Here is a 14160-nt window from a genome sequence, read left to right as displayed (position 1 = left end):
CCCAGCCCTTCAAGAGAGATGGTCCCTCTCTCCCAGAGAGATAAAGAGGAAGTCTAAAGTTCTAAAAAAATTGTAGTGATTTAAACTTTGTGGCATTTTGTCCTGTGCTGTACTAGCAACACATTGTAGGAAGCTCATGAGGCATTTTTGCCTCTTTCCAAATGAAATGCTGTTTTTCCTTCCACCTTTTCTGGAGCGTTATGTAGATTCTTCTCTGAGAGATGTTATGTCCTCTCTGACAACAATTACCATAATGTCAAGAGCCCTGGAGATCTTAAAAGCCCATTTGAGTCTGCTGCAATGATAATTTGAATATTTTTAAACTGCTAATACATTTGGTACACATTAGCTTGAAGGCTTTTTCTTCAGACCTTATGCATCTTGACCGTGATGTGGATGCTCTTCCCATCTGCTCTTGGCATTTTAAAAACACAGGCCATGAAAGGGTTTCATATTAAAGAAAAGGGTAAAAATAGGAAAATTTGTAATTTCTATCTAACAGCCAGGCTGCTGCAGGTGTATTGCTCTGTTCCAGCTAGACTTCTGAGATCTGAAGGCAACTGCAAGATGAAAACTGGGCCCAAAAGATGAGGCTCAAAATTAAATATGCTCTTTAATAAAAAAATCCCCTCTTTTGAATAGTTTTGTATTTAACTGCAGAGATTACCTTGAGTATTTTAAAATACATGCTCTGCATCATTCAGATAGAAAAATGCCCAAATTTGAAGCACAAACAAGTGTCATGGGAGCATGTGAAAGATGAAGGGCAGAATGAAAAATCCCACACCCAAATCCAAAGAGCTGAACAGTTAAAGGAGCATTTCAAACCACAATATTTTCTGACAGCACCCACATTAATGCTGGCTCTTTATCCAGTTACCTGGCCAAAAAACCAAAAAGGTTTCTATGTTTTTGCTCTAATGTCAAAGTTTTGCTACTGCGCTCTAATGTCTGTTGGCACACTCGAGGCAAAGAAAGGATTAAATGTCCTCACATGAAATTGCAGTGCCACAAAAGTGCTGTGAAGAGCCATTTCTCCTTCCCATTCCTGATGGAGAGAGCTCCAGGGCTTGGAGGATGTGCTGCATTTGTGCTTCCATTTGTAGCTGCAGCAGGAGTGGGATGAGTGGTGTGGGCACTGCCCCTTTTCTGGTTGGCAGCATCACTCTGACATCCCCTATTCCCAGCTGCTGTTCAAGGTGCTGCCAGAGGTTGTTGTAAGTCTGAGTGGATCTGGAGCAGCACAGGATCAGACACTAGGAATGCTTCATCCTCTTCTGATGCAATGAAGGCATTTGTTTCAAAGTGTTTTGTCTTTCATTGTTGTTCTCTTTGCAAACCTTTCTGGCAGCCTGGGAACTCTTCCTGCACATTTCACTGCTTGGTCCTGACCCTTGTGAATCCATCTTGAGTTTACAAGTGGATGTATAGAAGCCAAAATAATGAAATTCTCGGTAGCAACAAATCCTCATTGCAATCTTGTGGTTAAAGCAGCCTTCTTTTGGGAAATAATGTTTTGATGAAAACCAGAAATTTTTGTGCCTCATGAGGACTTACTGATTTTAATGAGACCACTCCCCTCCAGAAAACTTCTGAAAGTAAAAACTGATCTGCTTTGGATATGCCAAAATAAAGATTTTAATATAAAAATATTGTTATGCCTTTTCATTTATATGAGTTTGAATATTTCTGTATTATTTAAGGTCAGTCATAGATATTACTCAATATGTTTTGTTAGGAATATGTCAAGTTACAGTGTGAAATAGAGCCAGAAATAGCACAACACTTACATGTTTTCTGACCTTTTCAATAAGTTTTAAGTACAGTTCCTACTGAATAGAGATTGAACTGGAAAAGCACCATGAAGCCTTTCAGTGTGTTTCTCATTTAATCAAAAAGAAAAGAGCAGCACTGGAAGCACTACACAAGGAATGGCTGTTTTGGATAGTCTGCTGTTTACCTGGAACATTTTTTTAACATATAAAAATTATATTATTTTATAAAAACCATTGGAATTTTAGTACTTTTTCCCCACAGCAGCAGATTTCAGTGTTTCAGTTATTCCTCATGTTTCAGAAAGAAAATAACTCTTCCAGCTTTAGTGTTTCCAATGAACTCAAAATCCCAACAAACTCTAATAACCATCAATTTTCCTTCTCTTAGATTGGTTATGTGTTCCACAGTCACCTTTGCAAATAGGATCTGCAGACCTTAGGCAGGCAGGGCTGTATTTACATACAGACAAGCAGACAAGCTCTCAGGGGGTGCATCACCAGACCTCTCATTTTCACACCAAACAGACAAACTCAGAGGCAGGACCTTGGTTACACACAGGGGAGAGGACAGCAAAGGCAGGGCTCAGTTCAGAGGGAACCTGTTAAATGCTAACAAGATAAATTATAAATTCAGGACATTCTGGACTTCTCTGTCTGTGCAGTTTTAGGTATGTGTGTAAAGTCTTTTATGAAGCATAGATATGAAAGTACATATGGGGAGAGTTTTCCTTTCCCTGTAGCCTATCCTAGTTCTAAACATAAAATAAAATAAGTCTTTAAATAAATGAAAATACAGAGATAACCTGCCAGCTATGGCAAACTGTATTAGTCTATATTTTGAAAGACAAAAACATGAGTCATACTTCTGACAGGGTTTTAAAAATTTTGTATCACTTCAAAAAGGTCAAAGTATTGGTGTTGTTGGAGAGAAAATCAGTGCTTTTTATTCTCTGGCTGCATTTCCATTGCATTTTTAAGTGTGTGAGGTGACACAAGATTTTGTGGGGATTTATCTGCCCAGATTTGGCTGAATACAACTAATAGTTTCTAATGATCTTGGGAATTGCATTTTAAGCACAGTTTCTGCACAATATTTACTCCTTAAGATTGAGGTCTTAAACCTCTTCAGTGCAGATAAAAAAAAGCAATTCTCCCTTCTGCTTCAGTGCAGACAAATATCAAAACTTTTCCCCCAGTGGAACTTTTTAGCTCAGTGGGATGCTGGCTGAAATTTTTGAAATAATTTTGCAGTTTTGTATAGGTAGTATTCCAGAGTGGTGAGGAGAAGGGGCACAGAATGCATTAGACTTAATTATGCAATTAATTCAACTGTAATCTTTTTTTTCAGTAGGAAGCAAGCTGTCATCACAGAATGTCAAGCTGTTGCATTCAAAACCTTTCCTGGAAAGGCACTTGCTCTGAACACTTGGAGACAGATTTCTTTGTGTGGTTTCTAAGAAGAGCAGTGGAAGACTTTGTCCCTTTCCAGGAAAAGCCAGGAGCTCGGGGCTCTGGGTATGGACATGGTGTGTCCAGGCCCAGCTCTCCATTCCCACACACCCCTTAAATGAAACCCAAAATAGCCACAGGTCTGGCACTTAAACTCTTCCTGTGCTGAGCAGATTTGGGCATTTGATGTGGAACTGTCAGAGCCTGGCCTGGACCCACCACGGGTGAGCCCTTCCCCTCAGGCTGGTACCCACACGAGCTCTGGGTGTCACAGGCATCTTTTATGGAAAATCCTTGCCTTAGGATTGTTCCTCCTGAGAAGCTGAGAGGCCTCAGGAACAAAATGTAACCAATGGTTATCTGCTGCTGTGGAATGCAACAGGTGCATCTGGGATTGGTCTCATGTGATTGTTTCTAATTAATGGCCAATCACAGTCAGCTGGCTCAGACAGAGAGTCCGAGCCACAAGCCTTTGTTATCATTCTTTCCTTTTCTATTCTTAGCCAGCCTTCTGATGAAATCCTTTCTTCTATGCTTTTAGTATAGTTTTACTATAATATATATCATAAAATAATAAATCCAGCCTTCTGAAACATGGAGTCAGATCCTCCTCTCTTCCCTCATCCTCAGACCCCTGTGAACACAGTCACACTCTGGGTTTGCCCAGGGTAACACTCCTACACAGCCTTTGTTTCATCTAAAAACTGCCCCTAAAGTATTGATGTGGCAGAGGAGGCATTTCTTCTCAAGATCTGAACTTTATTTCAAAGGTAGCTGAGATTCAGGGAAATTCTGGTGAGGATAGGTTCTCACCAAGGATGAGCAGATAAACAGAGAATTTTGAAATTTTTCCAAAGAATAAGCGAAAATTCTTTTCTTCCTTTCTTCTCCCTATATGACAAACAAAGGCCATTAATAATAACAAGCAAAATGTAAAAAGTTCTGTGACTTCCCCCAGGCTGGAAAATGGATCAGTAATTCAACTTCTGTAAGAATGCAATGTTCAGGGCTCCCAGACACCTCTTTGCCTTCTTATATTGTGTTGTTTTCCTTGCATACTGAAAATACCCTAAAGAATAAAAAGGAGCTTTTAAAAACAACATGTGTTTACGTAACGACAAAAATTGGATTGTTTAGAATAGTTTTGAAATTATTAACTGATAGATAAAGATTATCTTCTAAATGTTAAAATGTTCAGAAGTACTTCAGAAATATACCTTCAGCAATGAAACCCCTGCAGCTTGGAAAGGGAAAATGTAAACAGGTAGGCAGTTTAAAGCAAATAAAAAAGCAGTGGCATCGAATTTACATCTTATTTACACACACACAAACCAAAATATTGCATATATTAAAATTTTTTTGCATCTTTAGGAAGATGTTCTAGTAATTTTACTTTGAAATTTACTTCAATAAATTACCTATTGTACTAATACCTGATAGCTATATAATTTTCAGCACAACTGCTCCCATTTTTAAAAACAATCATCATTTTTATGGCTGGAATGTAACAGGAACATAAAAGTCCAATTCATGAAAATAGACTTGCAGTTATTTCAAGATGCTTACATCAAAGTCAGGCTCATATTTAAGACTCTCTTTGGACTCGATCTTTTCTGTGTATAGGATGCAGATTTTTAGAAGGAGAAAGAGAAGTCTAATAAGAGATGCCCAACAAAATGAGAGTGATAAGGAACAAAATTCCTGCAGATGAGACTGATGATGTTTTGCCTCTGCATTCAGGAGATGGTAATTCCTGCTTTTCCTCTGAACTCAGTAAGTGCCTTTTTTAAATGAATCTATTCACTTCCTTATTAGCAAAAGCGACAAAACCCAAACCCAAACGGGACTGCAGCTATGAAAAATCACAAAGCCCTCAACTGCATTTGTGAAATGTCAGCACAGGAGATGCCCAGGAAGCTCTTCCTGCCCTGCAGGGAGATGAGGCTGGCTGGGCTTTGCCTGCACTGCTGCATCCTTTGCATCCTTCCAGCTGCTGGAACAGCAGGGAGGCATCACCACTCTCAGGTTATCATCTCTGGGTAACTTTCTCCTGGATGTGTGGTTGACATTTGCTCAGCCTTTCTCAGGTGCTGCTAAGAATCAAACAACACCTGCCACATAAAGGGTGTTATTAAGTTCATTAACACTGATATCCACCTCCCATGAGCCTCATCTGACATCCATGAGAGTGTGTGAACATGCTATAAACCCTAGGGGATTAAAACTGAAAATTTATATGTTATGATCTGTTATGACACCAAAAGTGGAGCTTTAAGGAGTAAAGATGATCCAGCATTGCTAAAAAATATCATCCCAACCCTTGTCCCCTTAGAGCTGGCCTCCCCCTCACCTTCTGAGCATTCAACTCTCATTTCCATATTTTTGTGCAGATGTCTTCCATGATTTGAGAAGAGTGCATGTAATGTTTATTATTGATGTGTCTTGGAAATGCAGACCAGAATGAAGAGCATGAGTGCTTTGTTTACTACTTAATGGCAAAGTGGTTGAATTCCAAAAAGGGCACTGTTATTATTTAAAGATGAGTGGAAAGCAGGCAGCAAAGACAAACAACCTACTCAGAATTCTGCACTGTCTACAGGACAGTAATAATCTTCTGCCATGGAAGAGAAATAGAGGTAATTAATGCTTTTGAACTCCAGTTAGTAACTGCATCCCTTTCCTTCCATTCCTGCCACTGTTTAACTCAAGGCAATACCTGAGCATGGAGAATGGCACATCCTGGGACAATTTCACAGGAAATGTAGTGGAATTGCTGTGGTAAAGTTCTGAAGATGCAAAACAAATGTGTGGGGTAGCAAAATGCCAACTCATCCTGAGCCCACACTGGCTAATTTAGTGGTTCCTCAGCTTTGTGTATAGAAAGGATCAGACTACTGTGGGGAAAAAAGGGAAAAAACCAACATGCAGCACAGAGATAAGAATGTGAGAGCTTTTTGAAAACCCAATCTTTGCAAACACTTTATCTGAAAAATCTCTTAGGTTCTTATTGCAGCAAATACTCTTAGGAAGAGTGCCTCAATTTCATATAATCCTATAAATAAGGACCATTACTGCTCAGTGAATTTCTCCCTCTGGTGGGCACAAGATGATAAACAAAAGCTAATATTTCAGTCAGAAGATAATCTTTCTATTAGCCAGAAAAGCAAGGCCTGGAAAATCCCATTGCTCAGGGATGGGTTTGTGTGAATGAGCTCCCAGTGTGAGGCTGAGCTCTCCAGAACTCAGGGGCACAGAGCTCTCAGTGGCTGTGTGAACAAACCCTGCAAGCAGCTCTTTCCTAAACACCTCCAGGAATGCAGGGCTCAGTTTCCCACCTCAACTGAAGCAAAAAAAAAAAAAAGAGAATATCTTTCTCTCAAAACCCACCACCAACAAAAAGGAAAAATGCCACATTTTCTCTTTCTCTAATTTTGTCTGAACAAAGTTTCTGTTCAGTTTTGGGACACAGCTTCAATTTGACTGCCTTGTGACCAGTTAAGCTGCAAGGAGGAAGCAGTGCATGGACTGGTGATAATCTGAGAGGGGGGAATCATGCCCAGGAGTGCAGGGAGCTCTGGGAACCACCTGCAGTGTCAGGACCATATCAGGAAAAATAAAATTACAGTCAGTAAGAGGAGTATTTCAGCAATGTTTAGAAGTGGCATCAGAGAGTAAAGGAAAGAAGGATGTTAATTAAGCTCTTTGGCCTGCTTCAAATCTCCTGTCGAGGTGAGTCCAATCAATGAACTTTCACAACATTCATGAAGTCTTTGGCAATGAACTGGTACTGTGAGAAAAGCACCATAAACAAGCTCCTGGGAAAATTATTTGTTTCCACAGACGGCCAGACCAGGGGGAAATGTCAGAAAATGAGATGAAGACGGGGCCTGAACTCCAACAGGCAGATAATTCTCCCAAATTGGCTCCCTGTGCCAAATTCAGCTGCTGCTTAAATATGACAGGATTGATCCAGCCAGTGCTAATCCCCCAAATCCCTTCTTCTGCTGCAAACTGCGTGGCAGCTTAGTGCCTCCAAGTCACCTCTTGGCCAGTGAGACACAGCAAGTGTCTGTATGTGACTATTTCACTGCAGCAAGGTAAAATACACAGAATTATTCATGGCTGGTGTCCCTGCAGCCAGCAGGGCTGTGGCAGTCACAGGGGGGCCTTCAGGGCTGTCCTGTCACCTGTGTCCTCCTACCTTCCACCCCTGTGCCTCTATAACAGGAGAGTCCATTATCTGGAAGGTCTGGGGGATGTTTTCATGGTTTACCAGTAAACATTGGGACTGGAGTGTTGCTTAAAATGTGTGAGTGAAGGTACAGTGAGTTGGCTCTGGGGTTCACCCCTTCAGCCTAAATTTATCTGTGTCCTCCAACATTAACCTCCAAAGAGGGCTTAGTCCCACCAGCCTAAAGCATAAACAGGAAGAGACATCAGGTATAATTTTACTTGTTCTAAGATTTATTTGTTCTTCAAATAATATCTTCATAAAGAATCCCAAATGTGACTTGACATTGTCAAAAGCTGGGCTTTCTTTAGTCAGATTTTTTTCTTAATTTCTCAATTACAAGTCTTGTATTTGTGTTATCTTGGTTTTGTATTACACCCCAGATTTGTGAACGTGGTGAAACACAGATTACTGCCCATGTAAGAAAACCCACCCTTTTTATCATGCTGAAGGCTTATCAGACTTTCCTTTTAATTTCTCTTTTGTAGAAAAAACAAATTAATTTCTTCCTACTTTACACTGCAGTTTGTCTTCCCCCAAACTCTATCATTTCCATAGTATTTAGCAGCTAATAGCTATTCTGTAATTTTTGCAATTTATAAACTGCTCCACGGCAATCACCCCCAGTGTATTAATAGTTATATGCACTGTTGATTAAAATTTAAGAAATATTTCAGAAGACCATCTGTGGACAGAAGCGTCAGAGTAGAAAATATTCTAATTTCATCATAAATATTTTTTAAAACTGTTTAATAATCTCCTTCCCCGACTAAACAGTAACAGATTTTGTGGTGGCAAGAGAGGATTCAGTAGGAAGGTGTTGGTTGCCCAGCAGGGACATGGAAAACTCTGTCCCTTCCACATCCCTCTCAGAGATCAGGAGCTGGCACAGAGGATTCCCACCCTCCTGGCTGTCCTTTTCCTGACTGGGGAGTGCAGAGATCTGTGAGGATTTGGGACATCCTCATTTTCATCTGTGACACAAAAAAATCAACCTCTGTATCCAGACAATGCCCTCAGAAACACAAAAACCATCTCAGGATACCCATGGCCCTAATAAAGGCATTGGCAAATGTTTCTATTATTTCACAAATCTTAATTGGCTGCCTAGAGCCTGTCCAACTTCAGAATAAATATAACCCTAAACAAACAAGAAAAAAAGGCAAACAAAAAAAATCTCAAAGCTCAGAAAAGCTGGGGAACAACTTCAGCCATTTTTAGAGCTTGAAAATATTTGCTAATTCCTGTCCAGGCCTGCTCTCAATACCTTTAGGCAAGACATCTTTCCTGGAGCAGTGCTGCCTCAGTCTTTGGCCACATTCTCCTGATCTTTCCATGTATCCAGCTCCCCTGAGAACTGAGCACCCCCAGGGTGAGGAAACAGAATGAAATATATGAAATATAAATGTGTGTCCCCAACCCTTCAGATGGAAATAGACTGTGCCTTAACATGCAGCTAAATGAATTCTTTTAGAAACAAAATTAAAGCCTGATGCTGGCAAAACCCAGAAAGAAAGTGGAGGCAGTGACTCAGCCCTGATGAGCAGGGCTGGGGGGATCAGGCTGTGCCCAGCCCATTCCCCATGCTCAGCCCCACGGGGGATCCACTGCACCACTGCTGCTGGAATTACAGCTCAGCCAGCCCCAGGCAAGGATGGAGGAATTAATTCAGATTGCTCTGAATCACTTTGGGTCAAACAGACTGGAAATGTGGCCAGCTGAGAGTGGACACAGAGTTTGCTCACCATGGGGGCAGCAGGAGGAGCAAGACAGATGCTTGTGCAGAGAGGAACCCAGCTGGGACACGTTTTGGGGGATCCTTTCCATCCTGGAAGGTGCTGTGTGATTTAAAATGTATCAGACAAATTTTAAGGAATTTCAAATGCTCTATTTGAAATAGTATTTCAAAAAACATTTTAAAAAAGGTTAAAATATTCAGACAAAGAGTTATTTAGGAAAATAGGTATTAATTGTGCAACTACCATGAAATGGGTGTTTCCAGATGAGACAGTGCCCTACAGCCAACACAATGTGTCTGTCTGTGGTGCAACACCAATTTCAGGAAATATTAGCTGGGCTGCTGCTGTGAAGTTCAGACTTTTTAATCAGCAAATCATTTTCTTCCAGTCGTGTGCTGCTGTGCTAAATTGCAGTGCTGAATTCAGAGAAAATTCTCGTGGCATGGCTTGGAAATTGAAGGCTTCCAGGCTCAGTAATTTCTTGTTCAATCAGGATAACAGAAAGCTGTGGTGATTCAGAGTTGGTACAGAGTGAACCCAATTTCCTGTTCAAGTACAGCACCCCCAGACCTACCCTGCCCAGGGTGGGGTTTTGCCTGTTTTGCTCACAAAAATTGCCCCATTATGAAGATGAACATTTACAATTAGAGCTCAGCCATTCAGTGTGATTTACATTAATCTGTTTAATTGCATTAATCTGGCTACTCCTCCCACTGTTACTGGACATGCAAATTGGCAGCTCCACAATTGTCCAGGGATTGTGGCTTTACAAGATGGTACAAGTATGATTTTGTTTGATTCAAACAGAAATAAATACTTCTGTCTCGCTAGAAACAGCAACTAAAAGAGGTCTTTCATATTTTCTAATTTTAGAGGTTTGGAAAACCAACAATGGGAGCTAAAAACAAAGCATCAACTCCATGACCAGATCCAGTGGGAGCAGCTCTTCTTTTGTTCAATAGCTCAATACAGAGGGCCTTTTCTTAGTTCAGTTCAATTCCCACATCATCCTGAGACAGTCTGCCCCAATAACTCCTGTTTCCACAGCCTGTGAAATCTTCCTTAATGAGGATCTTCCAGTCTAACCTGCTGAAAACCTCCCATTTTTCCATTGATTATTGAACCATTATTTTTAGCAGGAGTGGGTGCTCTCAACATTTCCTTCTTTGTTTGATATATAGACAAAAGCACTCTTAATACTAAAAAAAAAAACCCAATTAATATTTACCTAAAGTAATAATTCATAGAGCAACCCATGTTTTTTGCATTATCAAAATTGACATAAGAATCTCATTTTAACACAAAACAAACCAAAAATACTCACATCATTGACTTACCAAAAAGATGAAACACCTACTGTTTTTTTTAAGGTAAGAGAACTTCCTGGCAGATCCAGTTCACTGTCAGAAATCTGTTAATAAATCACATTCCTGAGTGTCTAAGGCAACACTTCCCCTTCCTTTTCCCTCCTTGATTCTCACACCCTGACAGAAGGTTTCTTTACTGCTTTTTCAGAGCCTTCAGTTAGGTTGTAATTTTGCTCTTCCAAAGCTGAAAATGCAGGTTCTGGAGGTGCTGGTTCATGGCCACTTCCAACCTGAACACAATCAGAGATTTTTTGTTATGGACAATCAGATCCTTCCCCTCTTCAGGAACCTTACTTTTATTTTCTCCTTATTTACTTGATAACAAATAAACACTAAAACTAAATTTTCCTATCTCAGGTATTTCTTAGCTGAGCGATATTAATCCATAGTGACAACTGTAGCAACAACAACAACAAATCTGTATTTCTCAGAAGAAATATATTTTTGAAAATTTTCCCCAAAGGCTCAAAATTTGCTGGCAATGAAATATTTTAAGTGCTTTGTCCAATGAAAATGGAAGTTACTCACTCTCTTCTTAAGTCATAAAGCCAGGACTGCAGTGGGGTCATTCACAGCTTCTCAGCAAATCCCCCCCCATATGCCCTCAGACTGTGAAATAATTTCAGATTGCTGCTGAATGCAGCTGGACCAGGGAGGCAGAAAGGGCTGGGGGCTGTGCCCAGGTTTTAGGTATGGTACTCACAAAGCAGCTGAAATAAATCTCCATTTCCCCCAAAACCTGATTTAGCTGAGTGCAGAGGGGGAATGACCACACCAGGTAGCTCAGCTGCTCTGGCTTGGCTCAACAAAGGCACAGAAAAGTGTAAATAAATTCAATCCACAGGGGGGAAATGATTGCCTGGACTGCTTGGGGCTACTGCTGCCTTTTCTCTCTCCATCAGCACTCCAGTGTGTTATCAGTGATTCCTGATTATTTCTCACCATTCCCACTAAAACCTTTCATTCCTACCCACTTCTTTTTGGACATAGTTTGAAAAGTAGTGAAATGGCTTTTTAAAATTGTATTTCAGGCAATTGACTTTTCTGGAAGGCTGAGAACAGCGAGGCCATTGTGCAGTGGCAGCACCAGGGAGCAGATGGTGACACTGGTGCCAGGCACTGAGAGGGATGAGGCTCCTGCTAAGTGATGGCTGTGGAGATGAGTGATTTTACACACAGAAAAATCTCCCTGTGCAATCTGTTACCCTTCTGCATATTCATTTCATTCTATACAATATTCAACCACTTTTGCTGTACCTTCCTGAGTCTTTTTTGCCATTATAAAAATTACATTTGTATCTCGTGCCTGTCACTCACTTCTGCACTGATGTGGCTGGTGGAAGGGAGCAAGCTGAAGGTACAGCTCAAGGAGTTTCAGCAGCACTGACAGAAAGGGTGCAGAGGTGCCAGGGTGCTGCTCTGGGAAGGACAGAGAAGTCACATCTGCCCTGTCACTGCCAGAAGCTGCTGTCCTGGTACAAGGTGCTGCAGAAGTGAAGATGTGCTGCTCCCTGAGCTGACACAAACCCTCTCCAGAGCTGGTCCTGCAGAGCCAAATGTGCAGGGGTGACACACATCAGCTCTGCCATCTCCTACCATGACAACCTCAGCAGAAGGTTGGAAAGCTCAGAAGAGGTGGGAAAGCTGCTGTAAGGTGACAGAGCTGAGCTGTCAGAGCCCTAATCCTGCTCTGACACCTCAGGAAATGAAATGCCTCTCATAAAGCAGCTGAAATAATTCTCCATTTCACTAATAAATTATCTGTGAGGCAGGCACAACAGGGGAACACCACACTTTCCAATCAGCATGGTTTTCCAATCACTGTGGCCTCAAGTCATATAATTCCTTTAAGGGGAGAGAAGAACAGGCAAGTTCAATAAGAGCAAGGCCCCTTCAAAAAATGAAAATACACTCTGATCAAATTTTAAATCAATTAGAAAGTTTTCAGTGGTCTGTAAAGAAAATATTTAATTTCAAGTTGCTTGCACTGATTAGGTCAAATTTTAATAGAAGAACAACAGTTTTAAAAAATAACAAAAGAAGAAAACTCACAGTGGTTTTGATGTTGAAGCAAAACCCTGTGGCATTTGCTGGTAAAATATCCTAATGCTCCCCTCCCCAGCCAGCAGACAGATGGTAGAGCTGGGTTATGGCATCTTATGCATCATTGATAACACACATTTAGAGTGTTAAACCATGAAAGAAATGAGTTCAGACCCTGATACCTCAGTGGCATGACACCCCTGCAAATAAACATTAGAGCAAAGTGGATAAAGATGATAAAGATTTTGAGATGCTGAGCAGGGCACCCGTGGTGCATCCTGAGCAGCCAGGGATTTCAGCAGGAATCACAGATATTCTCTCAGTGCCAGTAATGAGAAGAAGCAGTGGGTTAAAGAGTACAAAGACATTTAGAAATTATCTTTGGTGTGTGAGTCAACAAGCCATAGAGTGTTAACCATGGATGATCTTCATGGGCTGACTCTGGGCTCCCCCTCTGAGGGGAGGAATAAAAAGCCCATAATGGCTGGTCCTGGCAGAGAAACAGAGGGAAAAGAGCTGCAACAATAGCAGCAGAGCTATAGGGGTCCAAATGTGTGACCTGCTGTGCATGTACCTTCTCTGGGAGGAGCCTGCACAATCCTAGAGCATAAACAGCAACAGCTGCTGCATCCTCACCCTCACCCTGCTCTGGCAAGTGGGAGCCCCTTCTGAACCTTAGGAGAAAGACTGAAAAGTATATATATATACATAAACATATATACACATATATATATATAAAATATATATATACATATATATACATATATATATATACATATAAAAGTATATATATATATACTTTTATATATACATATATATATAAAAGTATATATATACATATATGTATATATATATGTATAAACATATATGTATATATATATGTATAAACATATATATACATATATACGTGTGTGTGTGTGTATATATATATATATATATATATATACACATATACACACCCCATTTTTTCCTAGCAGTTTCCAAGTCTTTAAAAGGCCACAGGGAAAAAAAAAAAAAAGAAACAAATAAAACACAACCAAAATTCAGTTAATCTTTTATAAAAACACATACTTTACAAAAACCCCCCAAGCCTTTTGTAATATCTTGGAGTGATAAAAATAATTTTGTAGCAAACAAAAGTCAGTACTAACCACCAGTAGTCGTTCCCAGCATTAACCAGTGACTTTCCAAGGCAAAAACCTTTGAGGATCTAGTGAGAGGATATCAAAATGAAGAATTTAGTTTGAAGTCTAACTGAAACAATTTTAAATAATAATGCTGGGTTTGAACATGCTGAGTATCAGACAGCAATCCAGCCCAGGACTGCTGGACCCTGACTGTGTGTCTGAGGCCTTTACAGACCAAGCTCAGCTGTTCTGTGCTGTTTTCCCCAAGGAACAAGGCAATATTTGACACCAGGAGCTCCCAGGGCTTAGCTGTTACCTTGCTGCCTCACTTTAATATGGGTCAAAATCCATGAAATTCATTCATGTTCCTCCTTCCACCAATCAGTTTGAAAACTCCATGTCTTCCTGCTGCCTGCAAAATTTTCCCTT

The sequence above is a fragment of the Agelaius phoeniceus genome, chromosome 15, assembly GCF_051311805.1.
Source record: "Agelaius phoeniceus isolate bAgePho1 chromosome 15, bAgePho1.hap1, whole genome shotgun sequence".
Lineage (NCBI taxonomy): Eukaryota > Metazoa > Chordata > Aves > Passeriformes > Icteridae > Agelaius > Agelaius phoeniceus.
The sequence above is the reverse complement of the archived record's forward strand: the minus strand, read 5'-3'. Positions refer to the sequence as shown.